The following is a 22,042-nucleotide window of genomic DNA, read 5'->3' on the forward strand; positions in this document are numbered from 1 at the left end:
GCCGGGCTGGTTTTCCGGGTTCCCCTGGACGGAGCTGGATCCTGGTTTTCGCCAAGGCAGGAAGTGAGTTTCGCACGGCAATTCCGGGCGGTGTCACGAGTGAAAAGTTTTTTTTTTTCTCTCCTTCGGAGGAGAACCTGGTTGGGGCTGGAAAACTCCTGCAAAACTCGAGACCAGGAAGCCAGCCCGCATCCCAGCCCCCACCAGAGCCACCTACTCTCGTACTTCTGGAGGCCACTCCACATCCGCTCTCACCGTACTGAGAAATTCGGCTGGATCCCTCATAAGTGACTCACGGAGGGAAGGAAATCAAGTCAAGCGGAGCCTTGAAAAAGCTGCCCCAAGACACTGTCCGACAGAAAGGTAATTACACGAGAAGAGTCTGGAAGTCACAAAGTTCATGGTCCGGAAAACACTATTTTATAGTGTTTCAACTTTGCCGAAGTTGCCCTAAATTGTCCTTTCTTCCTAGTGGAGTGGATTTTATTTTGGGAGCTAAGTACTTAGGATTGATTTTCACCCCCTTCTTCCATGTGGACTTTAGTTTTGTCTTTAAAGAGGTTCTAAGAATATGGTGGGACGAAAAGTTGAGAGCAAGAGAATAAAGAGTGCCTTTTGTTCAGCCCAAGGTCCAGAAATTGTAGTTTTCCAGGACATATACAATGTATGTTAAGTTGCTGAATATGGCAACTTTTGTTTTGGAAGAAAGTTAGGTAGCTACCGCTGGTGGTTTTCTGCTTTTGACATGGCTGCCACATTTAGGCGATGTTTTTGTTCATGCCCTTATATTATTTAAAGTTTAGAAACAATTTGACAGTTTTTCAGAGCGGATAATAGCTTTTTTTTGTTACAACTATATTGCTTATAATGTTTGAGTAATTGAAAGCAAGTACTGTGGTTTATTGTAACCGATACATTAAGAAAAGGAGATTGTAAGGATTAGGCGTGATTTACAAAGCAATGCACACCTGTAAGTAGTTGATTTGTTAGGATTTCTACGCAGTTCAGAATATATAAGAAAGTAAAACATTCAAAACGATTTTTTATGGGAATCACATCTATTGTGATAAACTGTACTTTTGAATTGTCCCTTCTTCATTTTTGTGTTGGTACATCTGTTTTTGTTTGGTTCTACTTAATAAGTGATAGGTACTGAATGTACGGGCAGGAATTCGTGAAGTCTGGCAGACATTCCACCAGTCAGTTATGAACGCTGCTGAACCAGTGGGTAGTCTTCACAGAACAAACTAGTTTTGATTTCAGCAAACCCAAACTTTTTTCCGTGGTGTTGTGGTGTCTTTTTAAAATTTAGTTTTTCTCCAGCACTTTTGTGGTAAGGAGGGGTTAAAGATAATACCGTACCTTTGCACAAATATTAAATAAATATGGTACTCTGTTGGTTTGTATATTTTGATGTTTATTTTAATCAAATGCTATCAGAGTCATTACCGGAAATCTGAGGCAAAAGTTTATTTTCTTTGGTTGAAAGAGAAAAGGTAGGTATTAAAGATCACAATCACATTTCACAGTTTGTTCTTTGCTGCTTTATTTTTATTAACTATATATATATTTTTTCTTGAGTTTATTGGTACACTTTAGGTATACAGTACAGTTACATTCATCATTGGGATCTTGTACCTTTACATGACAGGTGGTCTTGGTTCTCATTTTTTCCCCTTGTCCCTGCCCTCCCTTCACCCCCCTCCTCCCCTCCCCATTTACAAACACTTTATTTCCATTTTTTCATTTTCTCATATTTTTCCCCTTATTACTTTTCCCCTACCCTTCCCACTTTCCCTACACCTTTAGCCCTTTATTAACTATATTTTAAAAAGGATTTTTTAATGATTTATTAGTGCGTGTTTTTTGTTTTGTTTCTAGAGCTTGCTCTCTGGAGAGTTTTCTTTTTAGACTCTTGGTAAGATTTGTGAACCATCAAGTAATTCCTGTTATGTAAAATTGCCTTTAATCAAGGAATACAAAGCACATAACATATACTTTATGACAAAGCACGTAACATCTACTTTATGATTATGGGACACACCATTTGGGAGCAAAAGAGGTTATTTTGGGGGATCTGAAAGAGGGGAACAAAATAAATAGTACTAAACTTCGGTTTCCTTATATGGATTATATTTGGCCTCAGAGCAACAAAGCCTTAATAGAACAAGTCTTTTACAGAGACTTATCACACTTCAAATGGTTTCTCTGAATCGGTAAATTTTATATTATTAAAAACATATTGTAGATATACATATTGTAGAAAAACATACGGTAGAAAAAAGACTAAATCCGTTTTTAGAGGCCATTCTTTTTTTTTCTTGAAGGAAGAGTAGTGTGTTTAGATTCTGATAACATTTTTAAAAGTGAAATGTTTACCTATGTAGTTGTTTTTGGTTCCTTTTTTCCACCTTCAATAATGTTTTATTTTACTTAAAATTCAATTTAGCGCTGAATTAATAAATTTTAGGTTGTATATAGTAGCGTAGAACTATACATACTGTCAAAGTATTTAGAGTGAGAGAGGTTTGAACAGAAATTTTAAAAGCAGTTGAAATACATTTAATGGCCTCAATATTGGTAAATTCTTAGTATTGCACGAGTTTTCTTAGATTAAGAAAGTATGAAGAAGTTCCAAAGTGTTTGCTTATATTATACGAAATGTATAAAGGTCCTCTATTGAAAATAATCAAGTTTTTAGAAATTCAGCTAATTCAAGTATTGTTACGAAGTCTTGCCACTTGAGATCAAGCTATTAACTGTATGAATTAATGCTTAAAGAGGTTAAAATATGGAAATCAAATTTGTAGGGTGTGCTGTGTGTTAATTAAGTGATAATTATAGACACATTTTACCTTTTTTATTAGTAAATCTAAAATTGTTTAGACATCCCTGTTATCTAGCTAAGATATGCATTTTAAAATTTCAGAAAATCAGATGCATATTTAGGCATTTATTTGAATAATTGCTAATAGATAATATGGTGTAGAAGAGTAAGCTGCTTTTGTTGTAGAACTAGCTTATGGCAGTATTTAGGATTATGTAGAATTTAAAAGATTTTGGATAGCAAAGTAATTTTCTTTTTTTGTAATTGGCACTTAGCCCACCCAGTTCTTTTTAAATACCCTATGTTGCTTGCATTTTCATTTTGACTTTGTTTTGCTCATTCATTTCTCTATCTGCTCTATTTACTTAATGTTTCTGGAAATATCTGTGTTATAAACCCATAAAGATGCCTTTTACTTTACTGACAACATGCACCTATGTTCGTAATGGATAGATTATGCAGGTTTTTTTGTTTGTTTTTGAGACAGGGCCTTACTATACAGTTGAGACTGACCTGGAACTCACTGTGGCTGGTCTCAAACTCACAGTGATCCTTCTGCCTCAGCCTCTTGAGTCGCTGGGATTACAGGCGAGAGTCACCACGCCCAGTAATTATGCATTTTTTGAGTGCATATTTATTTGTTGTTGCCATACAAAATATAGATATGAATTACACTTTGTAGTGTTTGCTTTTGAATTATCTACGGAAATTAGTTTGTCATTGTTGCTTTCTACTTTTATTTTTTCCTCCACATTATTTTCTCCTTTTGGTTGCCTATTCTCAATAACTCTTGGACTGTGCTGCTCCCCTTTTTCAGATTTAACCTACTTCAGCTTTCTCCTTTGGCTTTGGTTTCATGATTAAAAATATCTATTATTAAGCTTTTTCTTCTAATTTCATTAGCTTCCTAATTTTATAGTTAGTGTCATTTACTTCCCTTACTTTTTGTTTGTTGATTAGATTTAAAATTTTGCCTTTTCCCCTTTTGAAACTTTTATTAGTTCATATTTATCACCTCAAAAATGTTCAAAACATGCAGTAGAAAAAAATGTGTTTGATCAACCCAATCAATTGTATTTCTTTTACCTTCTAATTCAGTATACATGCCAGTATTTTGATATTATTGTAATCTGTTTTGTTTTTATTTATACTTTGTTTCCTCATTTTTCCCCTTTGTAACGTCCCCATAATTAACTGTTGAAATCATATTAGGTTGCTATATAATCTGTTTCATGTTATGACTCTACAATCCCTTCTATCTTCTAGTTTTACTATCTTCTTGGCCTTCCTAAACATGTAAACTTTTTTCTCTGTACCTCCTCCTGTCTTCTCTTTCATTAGCTCCTATCTTGTCTCAGATGTCTTCTTCCCTAAAATTTTGAAATTATCATTTTTGTTGTTGTTTTCTGATACAAGTACATGAGAACTCTGTCACACATTTTGTTCTTGTCACTTCAGATTTTGTTCCAAACATCATTGGATGAAAGCCTCACTGCGTTGTATAAATGATAGCATGTAAGACAGTAAATGAGTACCAGAATAAAGCTTTACAAATCTAAGGGTCATTTATTTGTTTTTGTTTTGTTTTGTTTTTGGTGTGGGAGATCCAACTCTGGTCCTTGTGCTTGCTAGGCAGGTGGCAGAACTACTGAGCTAAATCCCCGGCCCTGAGGGTCATTTATTTATCTGTGAATTTAGGTACATAAAATATGTTAGAAAAACTAGGAAATAAAAATGACATCTATGTAGTCAAGTCAGGTATTATAAAACCTGGGGCTTTCATTCATAGGGACATCCTTATTCAGAGGCCCTTTACCTTTTTTTCTTTTCTTTTCTTTTCTTTTTCACTGTTTTTGGTTTTTTGAGACAGTTTCACTCTGTAGCTTGTGCTGGCCTTAAACTCACTGTGGAGTCTAGGCTGGCCTTTAACTTGTAGAGATCTTCCTGCCTTAGTCTCCTGAGTGCAGCTACCACACTGGGTACAGCCTATTTACTTTTATACATGAGCTATTTCTTGACTTTTTGGTGTGCTAGAAAGGGAAAACAAGGCATACTAATAGCAATATAAAGGTATGACTTATGGTATTACAGTAAAAGAATAGGAAAATGGAAAGGTTGAATAACTTGGAAAATACAGATGCTCTTCAATTTACGGTGGAATTATGTATTAATAAGCACATCATAACTGGAAAATATTGTAAGTCAACACATTTACTGCCACTAAACTAACAGCTTTTGTCTTGGCCTACCTTAAACACTCCTAGAATATCACCCACAATTAGCCAAAATCACCTAACACAAAGCTTATTTTATATTAGTGTCATACATCTCATGTAATTGAATATTAAGAAAAAAACCCCTGGTAATTCAGTACACTGGAGAGTGGTTGTTAAAACTTGTGCTACAGCTTGTGAGAAAGTATCATATATCTTGGATTGGTAGCCCGGGAAAGGATCAACATTTAAAGTGTGGTTCCCACTGAATGTGTATAACTTTTACATCATTGTAAAGTAAAAAAAATCAAGTCAAACTATTAATAAGTCGGGGACCATCTGTAGAGTAGTCTGAAATATTTTATTTTGGGGCAGAGTGGCTGATATATTTCAGTTGTCTTTTGGAGGAATTACTTTATACTGTTATAACATTGTATAATTACTAGAAATTGTAATAGCTAGGAGAAAACTGTTCTCAAAGTTTTTGGTCTTAGAATTTCTTAATAATACAAATGATTGAGAGTCTCCAGGAGTTCTATGGGTTATTTATTACTTTCCTATATGAGAAATTCAATGAATTTAAATATTAGGCCTGAGGATGTAGCTCAGTGGTATTGCACTTGCCTAGCCAGGCCTAAGGCCTTGAGTTTTATCCCCAGAGCCACCAAACAAAGAAAACAGCAAAGCTATTTTGTAAAACAAATATTGTGACTTGGAATCTCTGCTTAAGTTCCTCCCTTGTCCATAAAATCAGTGGATGGCCAGACCCTTTATATAAAATAGTATAGACTGCATATAACCTCCAAACTTCTGCCCCATATATTTTCGATCATCTCTGGATTATCTGTAATACCTAAAACAATGTAAATGCTAAGCAAATAGTTGTTATATTTCATTATTTAGGAAATGATGACAAGAAAAGTCTAAATGTCTAGTACAGGCATTTTTTTCCTGAATATTTTCAGTTGGCTGTTGATTGAATCCATAAATGATGAATTCCATATATGTTGGTAGAACCTGTAGTATTTGGATGACTGCAGTTTAGCAAGAAGAGTGGCAGTTGTATTTTGCAAGTCTCATGTATTTGACTTAATAGAAAATAGCTAAATTCTCATCAGTTTCTTCATTCCATCTGTTGCAATATGTTGTTTTGGTTGAAGTTTATGAGGAAAATCCAGCCTTAAACAAGTATATGGTTAGAAAAAGGAAGAATATTATCATAGCCTTTTTAGATAGTTGTGGATAGTGTTAGATACTAAAATTTGACTAGTACTTGATATGCCAAATTTAACAAGTACTACAGTAGCCCCCCCCTTTAAGTACTGAAAATCCAACCCAAGGGCTCTGTACCATTCTCAGCCTTTCTAAAATTTTATTTTGTGGAGTCTTGCTAAGTTGCTTAAACTTGTTATCCTCTTGCTGGCCTTGAACTTGTGGTGACCCTCCTGCCTCAGCCTCCCATATGCTGGGATTGCAAGCATACCCAGCAGAATAGCTTGACTTCTTGGTACAGGTATTTTTGTCCTTCAGGAGATACTCATCCTATTTTTGCAGTCATACTGTCTATTAGATCTTCCATAATACAGATAACTGTTCTAGACCTTTAATTGTGTAGTGTTATTACATTTTTTTTTTCTTTTTTGTTTGTTTGTCTGAGACAGGGTCTCACTATATAGTTGAGACTTCCCTGGAACTCACTGTATAGCCCAGGCTGGTCTCAAACTCACAACGATCCTCCTGCCTCAGCCTCCTGAGTGCTGAGATTACAGGTGTGCACCACCATGCCCAGCTATGGTTTTATTACTTAGTTGACTGACTGACTCACTGCCTAGGACTGTTATGGTAAACCTTTGGCATGGTTGCTACAGCGAGCACACAGAGCCCTTTCTGTGGTGACATCACAAGTTGTGTGAATTTTTTCTAAACTAATGCCTCAGTATTCAGGTTTAATTGCAGCGTTGGTACTTTGCGAAAAATAAGTGGGTTTTGGCTTGTGGTTTGGGCACTTGATCTCTGAAAGGCTTGCCATCACTGCCCTGAAACTGCAGATGATACTGTCACTGGCTAGCATGGGTCCTTGCTTTTAGCTGTAAGATACTAAAACAGCACAAATTGACAGGAAAAAAACTTGAATTAAAAAAATAAGAGAAAATGGTGAGGGACTTCAGCTTAAGGAGCTGACAAAGATCAGGGTGACCTTTAACAAAGAAGAGTAAGAAAAATAGGAAAATACTCCAGCTTGAGTAGCTGGAGGGGGCACACTGTGATGAAGGGAATCAGACTGGACCACTTGCAAAGATAGCAGCCAGGTTTAAGGATTAGCTGTTGCGCTGGTTTCCAGTGGGTCCTTGTCTCAGTCCTGGTTTCATAGCTCTGGAATCCTCATGGCTTTAGGGGCAGTTTCATTCCCATGAAATGACTGTCTATGGTGGCCTCAGTTGTGTTGAGCTATGCTTTTCTTGGAATCTAGGTGATTACAAGTTTAGGGCAGTGGTTGGAAACTTGTAGGCACAGTTCAGTGTCCCTGTAAACCTCTTATCTTCTTGAAGAAGGATGAAATGTAAATTCAGGGCTAATCAACCTGTTTTGCCATCTTTTAAGGCAAGACACTCCCTAAATGATAAACATATCTTTATGTAGAGCTGAGACCCAAAGATGCACAGTACCCAACATACAAAATAAAAGTCAAGCTTTGTTATAGTTTTAGTTATATAGTGGATATTTGTAGGCCCAAGTGGATAGTCATGGTTTTTAACAAGAACTACCTTTATCCGAGTGTTAAGAGAAAACACAAATCCAGATTTTGTATCAGGCTGATGGCCCAGGATTCTGCCTGTCTAGCATCCCTGTTAATGTTTTCTATGTCAAAACTGTGTCAAGTACCAACCATAGAATTTAATGCATTTTCCATGGTGACTAAGCTGTTGCCACTCATTGTACATTGTGGCTTTAACTTTTTTTTTTTTTTTTTTTTAAACACTTGGGATAGGGTCTCACATATTCAAGGCACTGTGTACCACTGAGCTCCCCATCCTGTTCCTCAGTAGCTATAATTTTTGCTGTTTGAGGTTCTACAACAAAACTAGCACAGTTTTGTTTTTTTTTTTTTTAATTTTGAGACAAGGTCGTGCTGAATTGCTAAATTGACTAGGCTGAGCTCACATTTGGGATCCTCTTTCTTTAGTATTCCAGAGTGCTGGAATTACAAGTATGTGCCACCAATGCCTGCCTTGAAGATGAATTCTTAATGTATAATTTAGCATCCTCAACACATTTTTTTTCATTCTTTATTGGGAATTTGAGCTTTTTTTACTTAAAGGAAGTATTTTATGCTTTTTGTTTTTTCCTTTGGTATATCTGAATTGCTAGTGTAACTTGCGCTTTGGGGCTATTATTAAGTAAAATAAGTGTTACTTGAACTCAAGCACTGCTATATCTGTGTAATAGATGTGATAACCTAAATGACTAGTAAGTAATTAATCAGTAAGAAACATTCGGCTTGAGATATACTGGATAAAGGGATGATACAGCATATAATGAAAAACTTATTTTCTATAACATTTTGAGACCACAGGTAACTGAAACTGTAGACTATGAAACCCCAGATAAAGGGGAATTACTACATTGCATTTTGTCATCCTTCTCTCTCTTAGTCCAACTGATATTCTCAAATTGCTTTCTGTTCTTGTTTGTGGTATACCCTTTCTAGATTGTCAGCACTACTCCAGATGTTTTGATTTTTTTTTTTCCCGAATTTTAGTTTTGGAGACAGTGATAGACATACAGAAAAGTTGGAACCATTTGTTGCTGAACCATGATATCTCATCACCTTGAAATATTTCCATCTTTATTTCCTATAAAAAAGAACATTCTACATAATGACATCATAATCTTCAAACCAGAAAATAAATACTAATGTCTAAACCTTATTAGTTGCCCTCATTATTCCATTTAATTGCCTTTTTTGTGTGTGCTATTGAAGATTAAACCTGGGCCTTTACAGTGGGCCGAGTCCTGTCCTCGGCCCTTTTTTTGTTTTGAGACAGGTCTGGCAAATTGCAGTACTTGAATTTGCAATCATCCCACCTTAGCCTGCCTTTAGTCTTCAATCTGGAACAGTTTCTATTTTTACTTGATGTTGACACTTTTGAAAACTATAAACCTAGTTATTTAGTAGAATTTGATATTTTTCAAGGTGAAGTCTCGGGATAGATTTCATGTTTGGATTTTATGGTTAGATCTTTGGAAGGGTTATAATAGATGTGATGCTGCATTTTTTCTCATTGTGTTTTAGCAAGTGGCTGGCAATTTGTTTGTCTCCTTACTGATACTTAGTTTAGATGATACAAGTTGTGACTGCCAGCTTTTTCCTTTAATCTAGATATTTTACCATTTGTAGTTAGATATTTTGAGGTTAGGTAGTTTGAAACTGTGTATTTTGTTTCTCCTTGGATTATGTATTTATTTACATGTACATCAATACATGGTTTCCTACTCACAAGATTATAATCATCCATCCATGGAATGATCTGTCTGTCTGAGACAGGGTCTTGCTATGTAGTTCAGGCTGGCCTTAAACTCACTATGTATCAGGCTGGCCTTAAACTTGCAGCGCTCCCCTTGCATCAGCCTCCTGAGTGCTAGGATTACAGGTGTGTGCCACCATTCCAGCCATTGTCATTTGTTGTGATGCTCAAATTGTTACTGATTAGACCAGTGAAAACCTCTTCTAGAAGGTGTATTGTCTTTTTTTAAGACAGGGTCACTGTGTAGTCCAGGCTGGCCTCAGACTCATTACGTAGCCCTGCGTGGCCTACAATTTGCAGCGATCCTCCTGCCTTAGCCTCCCAAGTGCTGGGAGGCAGGGATTACAGGTATGTGCCTCTTCTTCGTTTTTTTTTGGTACTGGGGATTGAACTCATGACCTTGCTTGTAAGACAGGTGGTGGCACCACCACTGAGCTAAATCCCTAGCCCTTTTGTTTTTCATTAAGACAGGATCTCACTGTGTAATTCAGGCTGGCCTTGAACTCACTATGTAGGCCAGGCTGACCTCAATACTTGCAGTGATCCTCCTGTCTCAGCCTTCTGAGTGCTGGTGTTAAAGGTGTGCACTACCACATCTGACCCAGGTGGCTTATATTCTTTTTGACATTTTTTGGAGTACTTCCATGATTTTCAGCACAATAAAATATTCTAAATTTATCTTTTATTCTTTGGCTATTTTTAGTGGAAAACAGTACTTAGAAACCAAGGTCTGAGTGCTTGTGTTTATTGCTTTTGGGGTATTGTTGCCTCTGACTCTCTTGGAGTATAGAGCTAGGGGATATTTTTATGTGTGTAGACATAGTTACATTTATATGTATTTGTATGTCTGAGGAAACCATGATTTCAAAATAATCTCAGTTGTTATCTATCACTACAGGATTTATTCTAAAGTACACAGGTGAAATAGTTTATTCCTCTGTAATTCCAGATTTCATTCCAGTAATTTCATTCCTCTGTGAAAGGTGGATTTTAGGTGTGTGTGTGTGTGTGTGTACGTGTGCACGTACGCACACACACATGTGCAGTCCCCTTTAGATGTGCTAGGCAAGTGCTCTACAACTGAGCTATATCCCCAGCCTGAGTCTGATACTTATATTGTCTAACTTGGACAAGTTCTTTGTGGAGATAATATGTAAATGCAGTGATTTTGATGCATCTTTTTTCGGATTGAAGTCCTATTGTTTGTATCATCCCAAAGTTTGGATCATGTATCTATTTTCCTGATGATGGTTTTTAGATCAGTTTTAAACTCTTTGAGTGGGGATAGGGAGGGATGGACAATGTTTGTGTTAGAAGTAATGCAAGAAACCTGTAACATAAAAATGAATCTCCTTTTGCAAAGACTGTTACCTATACTAGAAAAACTTGGTTTGACTTTCCAACCTCTGGAGATTTTGGAAGTAATTTAAGATACAGTGAGATATGCTTTTGTGAACTGCTTTCAGTCTTGTAGAAAAAGGTAAGGATCTTGGCAGCATCAAATGGATCCTTTGGGTGACCTTTTAATCTTTGTGGACTTCAGAAGATTTAGCTTATTGTCTTGGTGCTAATAGCAGGGACTGTATATATTAGATGCTATTTGATTTGGTCATGGATACCTGATAATAAGTGTCTTGTCTGCTCTTTTTTTTAAAGCATTTTCAAGTGAGAGTCCTTAGAAGTCATTTCCTTTGTTTTCCTGATTTTAGTTATTGAAATTAATACAGTTCTTATCAGTTCTACCTTGTGTCCATACAGTGACATAAAAGTAGGATGGGGATGCTAGTAAAGGAAAAAACAATGATAGGTTTTTGATAGGCAAAGAGCTAAAATAGTTATCAACATTTTTTCTGGTTGTATAAATCATCTTGCTATAAAGGTTCAAATACTGAACAGAATTATATAACATAGAAAATAATTTTCCTTTATGATATTTCCCAGGAAACTGCTCCGTGTTTAGTTAAAAATGGGAGATGGAAATGCTCCTGACTCCTAGCCTAAGGTCCTGAGTTAGATCCTTGGTACCAAAGGGGAAAAAAAAAATAGACGGAGCTGAGAATGGTGGCTCATGCCTGTAATTCCAACACTGGAAGGCAAGGCAGTAGGATTGCCATGAATTTGAGGCCAACCTGGGCTACATAGTGAGTTCAAGGCCAGGCTGAATTATACAGTGAGACCTTGTCTCTAAAAACCCCAAAAAACAACCCCTAAACAAACAAAGGTAGATGGGATCAAGTTCCCTTTGAAGAGTTGCTATCTATGAGTTTTCATTTTTACCAATAGTACTTCTTTACATTTTGTAATAGAATGTATATTAGTTGTCTTTGTTAATGAAATTCAAGTGGCTGAGTACATAAAGAAAAGAAGCTTATTTAGCTCTCAGTTTTGGAGGCTGAAAGATCGAATAGTGTAGTTTTGATTGTGGTATGGACCCTTTGGCTGAATCACCTTATGGCTGATGGCCCCATAGTGGTGGGAGCATGTATAAGAGAGGAGAAGACTGCATGGCAAAACAGGAAGCCAGGGAGAGAGACTGGAATCCCATCAGTGATACCCATGTATCTCCTTGGTATACATATGTAAAATGTATCCCAAAGTCGCATGTGTTTAGAAGGTGATTGGATCTTGTAGGTGCTCTACTCATCAGTAGACTCATCCATTGATGAATTCAGTTGCCCAGTGTGCTGTTAGAAGGTGTGTAGCCTGGTTGGAGGTGAGTCACTGGAGTGGGGACATTACCTGGAAGGATATTTTCTTGTCTCCTCCTTTTGCTCTTTGCTTCCGGGCTGCCACGGTTGAGCACGTTACCTTCACTGTACCCCTCTGCCATGCTGTTTCTTCCTTGGCGCCAACAATTTATGGATTGGATTATCTGAAGTGTGAGCCAAAATAATTCTCTCTTCCTTTAAGTTATAAGTGTTGGTTATTGCCCCAGTATTGCCCCAGTGACAGAAAAGTGACTACTACAGCATAATTCTTGTTCTTTTCAATGAACATATATTTTTTGTTTATTTTCTTTCTAAACAGATTTTGGAGGATAACAACAGCTATTATGGGTCTCTTAGCCATTATATTCTTAAGTGGCTATTTAAATGAATGGAAGCAGTTGATTTTTCATGTTTATTACCTATAACACTCTGGATGATTTTTGCAAACTCCCTAATATTTATGCTTGTATTGTCTAGGTGTAAAGTTATAGGTTTGTTAGTAATGTATGCTATTTTTGGTGAATTATAAATATATTGAACAGTATATTCTAATATTTTATACTTTAACATGCACACTAACAGATATTTTTAAGAAGTTATTTTAAACCATCATTTTAATTGAAGAAATCTTTCCTTAATTTCCTGCCATTACTTTATATAATCACTCAACATTAGGATAACAGTGTGATTAATGTATTCTTTAGTAAGGGGGCAGAGGAGTTTTACTGCTGCCCACGGGCTTCTGTGAAATCACTCTGCCCTTGCCTTGTCCAGCATTGTCTGGCTCTGGAAGTGGATAAGGATAGAAAAAATTTACTAAATTCAATATTCTTTGTTTTACTAAGCAAAAATCTCTGGATTGTTTCTTTTAAGTAGAAGTCCCCTTTTTGTTCTGGCCTGTAATTAATTGTTCCTTGAAAGTTATTTAAGGAGGATCTTTTGAACATTGTTGTTACTTTTTTGATTTTTATTTATCTCTTAAAAACTAATTAAAACATTTCCCTTAAACTGCTTAATATTTACTGTAATGCATATTCATGATGATATGTAATATCATATAATGTGTATATCATTTATTTTGGTCTTTGATCATAATTGCAAATGCTCTTGCATACATAATGTTATGTGTGTAAGATGTCCTTGTCACTACTTATACCATTTATAGGTTAATTTTTTTATGGTTTAGTTTTTTTATCAGTTTGCATGTTTGTAAATTTTACATTGTATAGCTAGGCATGGTGACCCAGGCCTGTAATCCTAGAACTCAGGAGACAGGCAGGAGACTCACCACAAGTTCAAAGCCAGCCTGAGCTACACAGTGAGTTCAAGACCAGCCTGAACTACAGAGTGAGAACCTGTCTCAAAAAAAAAAAAACAGAAAAAAAAATTACTTCCCATATTTAAGGATAAAGAATACCTCATCGTACATATAGACCATATTTTGCTTATGCAAACTTATGCAACTTATGGACACGAGTTGTGTTCATATTTTAAGTATTGTGAATAGTGCTGCTGTGAACATGTGTGTACAAGTATATTGCTTTCAATTTTGGGGGCTATATATACCCAGAAGTGAGATTGTTCCATTTTAGGGTAATGCTGTAATATAATCCTCATTGTTTGAGGAACTGCTATCTGCTATATTATTTTCCATTTATTTAGTTCAACCATTTGACATTTTCACCAAAAGTGCCCAAGAGTTCTGATTTCTCTGCATTCTCAGCAACACTTGCACTTCCTGTTTCTTTGAGATAGCTATCTGGTTGGGTGTAAGATGGTTATCTCATGATGGTTTTGACTTGCATTGCCCTAATTATTAGTGATGTTGAGCTTCTTTTCATGCACTTATTGGTTATTCTCAATATTCTTTTTTTGGAAAAATTTGTATTCATATTTTTTACCAATTTTAAATTGTTTTTTTTTGTTGAGTTATAGCAATTCTCTATAAATATCACATATTTTCCTCCATTCTATAAGTTACCTGCTTGATATTGTCTTTTGATACATAATTTGAAACTTTTCAAGTAATCGTATTTATTTAGTTTTTTGTTACTGTTGTTGCTGATTGCTGTTGCCTGTGTCTTTGATGTCATTTTCAAGAAATCACTGCCTAAAAGAAAAAAATGTGAGACAATGAAAAGATGGAAATAAAGTGTTTGTAGATGGGGAGGGGAAGAGGGGGTGAAGGGAGGGCAGGGACAAGGGGAAAAAATGAGAACCAAGACCTGTCATGTAGAGGTACAAGATCCCAGCAATGAATGTAACTATACTGTATCCCTAAAATGTACCAATAAACTCAGTTAAAGCTGGGGAAGAAAAAAAGAAAAGAAATCACTGCCGATTGAGGATGTGGCTCACTGGAAGAGTATGTGCAAGACTATAGGTCTTTTTCCTAGCACTACAAAACCAAACCAAATAGCAAAATGCAGCTATCTTATTTTCTTTTTCTCATTGCTGAGACAAAATACCCAACACCCACAAGTTAAGGAAGGACAGGTTTATTTAGCTCAATTTATAGAGGTCTTAGTCCATAATTGGCTAGCTCCAAAGCAGGGTGGGATTGCAAAGGACAAACAGCTAATGGCAGACAAAGAAGATAACAAAGCAACAAGGTACAGCCACAGCTCTTTCTACCCCTTATATTTTATCCAGGCTACGTAGGGCAAGTAGCACTTTCATCCTTAATCCTAGTGCCTTCTATCCTAGCATTGCACCGTGAATCAATCCCATTGTCACACACTTTCGATCCAGCCCCATCTGAAACAGCCTTGCCTACGACCTCATGAGACTTGAGGAGGACATCTAGATACAAGCCATAGCACTAATGTTGATGAAGCCTTTCCCCCATTTTTTTTTCTCCTGGTACTGGAGATTTTTTCTTTTGATATTTTACAGGGTTGGCCCGCCTGCCTGCCTGCCTGCCTGCCCGCCTGCCCTCCTTCCTTCCTTCCTTCCTTCCTTCCTTCCTTCCTTCCTTCCTTCCTTCCTTCCTTCCACCAATGATTGAACTCAAGACCTTGCACTTGGAAGGCAGATATGGTGCCACTGAGCCAAATCCCTGGCCCTACAGTTATTTAAAAAAATAATTTAAAAATGCTCAGCCATTAAAATTTAGCAAATATAAGACTGTATTGTCTTTGAATTGTTCTTAGATAAAGGTCACCTGACCTTAGATTTGTTTTTTCCTGACTTTTTCTTTTTTAAATAAAAAGCAAACATTTTAGTAGTATTCTCTTTTCCCCTAGTTTGTAAATATTTCATTTTGGTGTATTCCATCATCACAAGAATCCTTATTGTCTTATTACTGTTAGATTCATCATCTGCCCATAAGCATGTGTCCTTCATTTGTCTTTTCAAAAGTGTTATATAAATAGAATCATATAGTACTGTATGTAACTTTAGAATTTGCTTTTATGCTTTGGAGAATCACCCAAGTTGTTTGTAGTTATGGCTCATTCATTTTTATTGCTGACTAGAATTCCTTGAAATTGTTGTACTACCAATTTAACCATTTTGCCTTGAATGGCATCTGAGTTGTTTCTAGAAAATGCAGAAACTGAGGCACGTAGGCCTTTTTGTTTTGTTTGTTTGTTTTTTTGTCTAGGATCCACCATTCTATCTCTGCTCTCTACTTATACAGTTAGTTTGTTATGCCAGTTTTCTAGAGGGGGAACAAAACCCTGTATATCCATATGTGTGTGTGTATATATGTGTGTGCGTGTGTGCATGTGCGTGTCTGTATATGTACAGTGTGTGTATATATATTTGAGATCTTTTCAGATGACACATCAAGGAAAGTCTTTTTTTATTTTTTTTGGAGATAGAATCTCCCAATATGTTATTCAGGCTGGCCTCAGCCTTCCAAGACCTGGGATTGTAGGCGTCCACCACCAGGCCTGGCAAGGATAGTTTTTGTTTTGTTTTCCTTTATTCTTTGAAATATACTAAAATTATTATTTTTTTTCAGCTTTAATTGAGTTTATTGGTACATTTTAGGGATACAGTACAGTTACATTCGTTGTTTGGATCTTGTACCTCTACATGACAAGTCTTGATTCTCATTTTTACCCCTTACCTCTGCCCTCCCTTCACCCCCTCCTCCTCTCCCCATCTACAAACACTTTATTTTCATCTTTTCATTCTCTCACATTTTTTTTCTTTTCCCTTTTTACTCTTCCCCTACCCATCCCACCTTCCCTACACCTTTAGCTCCTTGAAATATACTAAAATTATTTAAAATAGGATTCCCATCCAGGCATGGTGGTGCATTCCAGTAATACCAGCACTCAGGAGGCTGAGGCAGAAGGATTGTCAAGGCCAGGCTGAGCTACACAGTGAGTTCAAGGCTAGTCTGAACTACATAGTGAGACCTTGTCTAAAAAAAAAAAAAAAAAGGATCCCCATGTATTTAATATGATTATTTTTGGGGAAAGAAAGTTGCATATTTTTAATGGTTTTCCTTTAAAATAAGATTTTGGAGCTCTGCCGCCTGTGAGAGTTTGATCCCCAGGTACAAAAATAAAATAAAAATAAACAAAAATTTCAGTTGGCTTTTAATAGGATGTGGATACATTGTTAATAGAAACAGAAAACAAGGTCCAGGGAAGCAGTGAAGAAGTATATATCTGTAAGTAATGCAGCATAGTTGCTGTTAAAGAAAATCATATTTAGCTAAACTCTCTTAGAGCCAAAATTATTACCATGAATAAATCACAGATTCTCCAGAGAAGGGAAAGCTTTTCTTTGGATTGAATTCTGAACAATTTCTAAACTGTGCCTTTCCTTATGTAAGAGGTATTGAGTAATGAATGGGCAATGTTAGTGTCTTAGTTACTTCTCTCTCATTGCTGAGACAAAATACTTGACACTCAAAGAGGAAAAGGTTTATTTAACTCATAGTTTGTAGAGGTTTCATTCCGTAATTGACTAGGTTCAAGGCAAAGTGTCATGTCAGGCGTCAAGTCATGTTACTCATTACATGTTGGTGCTAAATGGAAAAAAATAATTCTCAATCATAGATAGTTGCAGGAAATACCTAACTTTGGGCAGGATAGATAGTGTTCTGCTTTGATTGAATTAGCTAAAAACAAAGCAAACAGAAAAACATATCTTCAGGTGATTTAAAGGGTTATCTTTTAGGGAAGTGTTACATTTAAAATACATGATTGCATATTGGAATATGAGTACTACTGACAAAGGTCATAATTCTTCTAGTTAATGTTTAGCCATTCCTGGGTTTATTTTCCAGTGCTGCCAGGGAGGGGTTATTTCTGTGGAAAGAAATGTCTGTCATGAAATATTGATGGTATATTCTGGAAGAGTGGCACCCTCTTCCTAGAGGAAGAGCCACTGTTGCTTGGATCTAAGGAATCAGCGTTATGGCAGTTTATCTTTTCTTAAACTACCATAATCATACAGGTCATGCTACTCTACCTATGGACTAATTTTACTAGCATTTATTAATTTTTTTTGGAAAAAAGTAATAGTTAATGGGAAGACTAATTTCAACAATTTCCTGAGGTTTTTTTCTCTTTTTTTTCTTATTTAACTGAAATGCCATACTCTGACTTCCATTTATTATGATACATCTTTCCCCATGGTGATTTAGAGAATCTTTAAGCCAATATAAATATTTCATAAATATTTGGCCATTTGGGTTTACACCTGCACAATGCCTTACATCTTGAAGCAAGAAAAACACTGAAGAATAAAGACTTGACGCAACTAACTAGGTATGATGAAAATCTGCTCCATATATTTGTTTCTGTAAGGTAAAATACCTGTTCATTTAAGAAAACCATCCTTACAACATGATGGTTTTTTTATTTTTGAGTAGGTCCTGGAACAGTTAAGTGCTGAATGGCAGATCTACACCTGGTTTAGGCCATGAATTGATAGGAAATAGGTTCCAACAAATCTGGTTCCTTCTCATTGGCTCTCACAAGGTGTTCTTCTTTCCAGGGGTGGGGTGTCAGACTCTTGAGTATTTAGTATGCTCAATAGCACATTAATCCTCTTGTCAAGTATCTTACCCTTAACTTGCTTGTTTTCAACAATGCTAAGAGCATGCTGAGTAACATTGTAGACTTCCAGTTTTGCGGTGGTAACATTTGTGTGGCATTCCTTTTTGAACAGTACCTATTCTCTTGTCTACAGTATCAGCCTTTTTGTGGATTCAGGTGTGTGTGGCCAAAGGAACAATCCCATGTTTTCTAAAAGGTGTAGAGAATATATGCAGTTCCCTTTCTCTTTCTCCTTGTGTTTATCATTATTTGGATGAATCAGAAATTAATCAACTACTGCTATGATGTATTTAACTCCTCTTTCATCATTTTTTTTTTGCTACTGTAATTTAACTCTTAGTGAAACATATATGTCTAGGTGTCCTTAGTTTGTAAAGGTATAAATTTTTAAAAGTAGTGTTATTGGATATGCACATTAACATCACTTTTGCATGTCAAAGTGTCAAGAAAGGTTATACCATTATGTTTTACACCTCTAGTAGTAGTATGGTAGTTGATATATTTATATACGCTAGCTAATGCTGAACATCATCATTTATAAAAACTTATTTGCCAATCTGATATAGTGATATTTTGATGTTTTAAATTCTTTTGATTAAATGAGGAGCATCTTAAATATCGTCTAGCTGGTTTTATTTCATTTTATGTGATTTTTTTTTTGTACTAGGGATCGAACTCAGGTCCTTGTGCTTGTGAGGCAGGTGGTAGAACCACTGAGCTAAATTCCCAGCCCCTTTTACTTCATTTTAAATGTCCTCTTAAATATCCTCTCTCTGGTTTTATTTCCTTTCAAGAGTCATATTTATTGTGCCATATTTTTCTGTAGAAGCCATCTTCTTGATTTGGAAGAAAGTTTATTGTTGAAGTTTCCTCTAATTTCATAGCTTTAAAAAATGCTGGTATTATTTTTGTTTTGTTTTGTTTTGTTTGGGGGGCTTTCCCTATGTAGTTCAGGCTGGCCTTGAACTCACTATGTAGCACAGGCTGGCCTTGAACTTACATTGATCCTTTTGCCTCAGCCTCCTGAGTGTTGGGATAACAGGTGTGCACCATTACACCTGCCTAGTGTTCTTTGTTATGTGTTTCATGTCATAGGTATTTGATATGTCAATCTTTACATAAAATTAAGTTGACTTATAAAATTTAATATTAAATGTATTAATTATAATTATTAAAAACAGTTCTCAGGCTGGGGATTTAGCTCAGCGGTTCAGTGGCCTGTCTTGCAAGCACAAGGACCTGAGTTTGATCCCCGGTACCACAAAAAAAAAAAAAAAACCCAAAAAACAGTTCTCTATCCCCTTTTTCTTTTTTGAAATAGGCTCTTGGCTGTGTTGCTGAGGGTTGCTTTGAACTGGGTATCTTCCTACCTCCGCCTTCTAAATAGCTGAGATTACATGTTTGTACCACTATACCCTGTTTAAGAGCAGCAGTTTTTAACTTGGGGTTGATCCATACATAGGCTTGTAAATATTTTGAGGATAGACTTTGTTGTTTACAAATACAAATTGAATACAAAGTTGGAGTCATGCTTGTAATGGATCTGATCATGTTTATCTAGTTCTCAAGTTCCGGTGTGTGCCCCTTTATTTAACAGTGCTGTGGTGTGCATGTAGTTTGATCTTCCCTCCCCAAGGTTTCTTGTGTTGGCTTGGCCCTTAATGTAGCAAAGGTAAGAGGTGGTTGGGCCTAGTGGGAGAGTATATCATTTAGAGGACTTCCCTTAGAGAGAATTGGATAGTTTTTGTATGACCCTGGTTAGCTCTTGCAAGAGAGGTGTTATTAAAAAAGCAAATCTGGTCTCTTCATGGTTTCCTGGTTTACCACTTGATTACTCTCATACATCTCTGACCATGTTGCCATCTGTCATTAGACTCTCACCAGAATCAGAACTGATGGTGAAATCTTGGGCTTTCATCTTCCCAAACTGTGAGGTAAATAAGCCCCTTCATTATATGTGTTAAATAAACTTCTTTTTTATGAAGTTCCTATCCCAGACATTTTGGCATTGCAATGAAAAGTGAACTAATAACAGAAGTTTGTTGTAGTGCAGTACTTTGCTATGATCTCAGTAGAAAATGTCACCAAGTAATTTCAGGCTGCACATTAGTATTACCTGGAGAACTTGAAAAAATATTGATGCCTATTCCTTTTAAAATTAAGCATATACCGGGCCAGGGATTTAGCTCAGTGGTGCTGAAAATTAAGCGGTGCTGAAAATTAAGCATGTATCTATATCAGTTCTGCTTTAATCTCTCTGCTCTAGAGAAGCGAAAACAGATTCCCAAAAGACACAGGGAGATTTACAACAGGTTATTGTCCCAAATAAGAACAGCTGTTTACTAACAGAAAGAATGGGTGAACAAATTGCAGTATAGACATACACTGGGATGCTCTTTTGCAATAAAAAAGAATGAATCACTGATACAACATGAGTGAATCTCAAACATTGTGTTTAGTCAAAGAGGCCAAACAAGAGTACATAGTTTTAGGATTCTGTTTATTTGAAGCTTAAAAAAAATACCCCATATCTTCCCATACCTTGCTATCTGTATGTGTTTACACTAACATGAACTTTTAAACATCTGATAAAAAAACTTCTTAAAACAATAGAATTCTGGAATTCAGAACAGTCTGAAAGTTGAGCTATATTTTTCTTAATTCATTTGGTAGGTAACATCTTATCTGTCCTGCACTGTGTTGTGAAACTGATTTTGGTGTTTATTTTATTTTCTGATTATAGTTAACAGTTACACATAAGACTCCCTTCATGGATACTCTACTAAATGAAAAATTTGAAATTTTGAACCACATCTTCTGTCCTGAAGGTTTAGATAAGAAATTGTAGATTTTTGTCACTAATAGATGGTATAAGTGAAGATGCTATTTTTGGAGAGATCTAATTAAGTGAATCTAGAATTATTTCCAGTAGGAAATACCAACTTTATCTTATAAAATTAAAGATTACTCTTGATGAAATTTTATTAGTTCTGCATTCTACTAGTTTTTCATTTGAATTAGAGAATGGATGGTGATTAATTTTAGATATCTTTGATAGGGAGAGCACTTTTGGATTTTGAGAGCTTGGAACCAAATTGATTCATGGGCAAATTGACTAACACTCCCGTTGTTCATATCCGGAGAGATCATATAGATGAGTTACTTTTGAGGCTTCTAATGGGGTGTTATATCTTTATGATGCAGCAGAAAACAGATTATATGGCATTTGACCAAAGAAGAGTATAAAACTAAGTAAGACTTCTCTTTATGAGATATATATGTCTGGGCATAGTAACTTAGAAAGACCTCTATTCTCAAAATAAGGGAAAGAAAGGAAAGAAAGAAAAAATAATAGACTGGGGATGTAGCTCTTTACAAAGGCCCTGAGTTCAATACTCAGAGCACCTCCCCCCATTACTTGTTTACTTTCCTTATGTCAGGATGAACCATGTTTCCATGTTTGAAGAAAATTACTGGCCTTGATGAAAATTGACAGAGGGCAGAAATAATTTAGGTCCTCAGTATTAAATCTAAAGCCATAAATATGAAACGCTTTCATTTATTAAATGCTTAGATATAAATGTCTTCATTTAGCATACTACAGTATTTTAAATACAGAAGTTTAAACAGAATTACAGTATACACATTTATTGTTTCTTCTCTCAAGCTACTTAAATGTTAATATTTGGTTTTAGACTTTCTATACACAGATTGGACAAATATATTTATATATATATATATATAT

At 35.9% G+C, this 22,042-nt stretch overlaps 1 protein-coding gene across 9 annotated transcripts in view; it reads left to right on the forward strand.

The window, feature by feature from the left end:
• Positions 1 to 6: 6 nt before the first annotated feature.
• Erbin (erbb2 interacting protein) overlaps positions 7 to 22,042 on the forward strand; it is a 115,205-nt gene continuing 93,169 nt past the window's right edge. For all 9 annotated transcript variants that reach the window (XM_010637259.1, XM_033761178.1, XM_033761190.1 and 6 more), the window contains exon 1: positions 7 to 363. The gene's annotated coding sequence lies outside the window, so the exon portion shown is untranslated. The remainder of the gene's footprint in view (positions 364 to 22,042) is intronic.

The sequence above is a fragment of the Fukomys damarensis genome, unplaced genomic scaffold (assembly GCF_012274545.1).
Source record: "Fukomys damarensis isolate Sample0158 unplaced genomic scaffold, DMR_v1.0_HiC HiC_scaffold_1, whole genome shotgun sequence".
In the NCBI taxonomy this organism is placed as follows: Eukaryota; Metazoa; Chordata; class Mammalia; order Rodentia; family Bathyergidae; genus Fukomys; species Fukomys damarensis.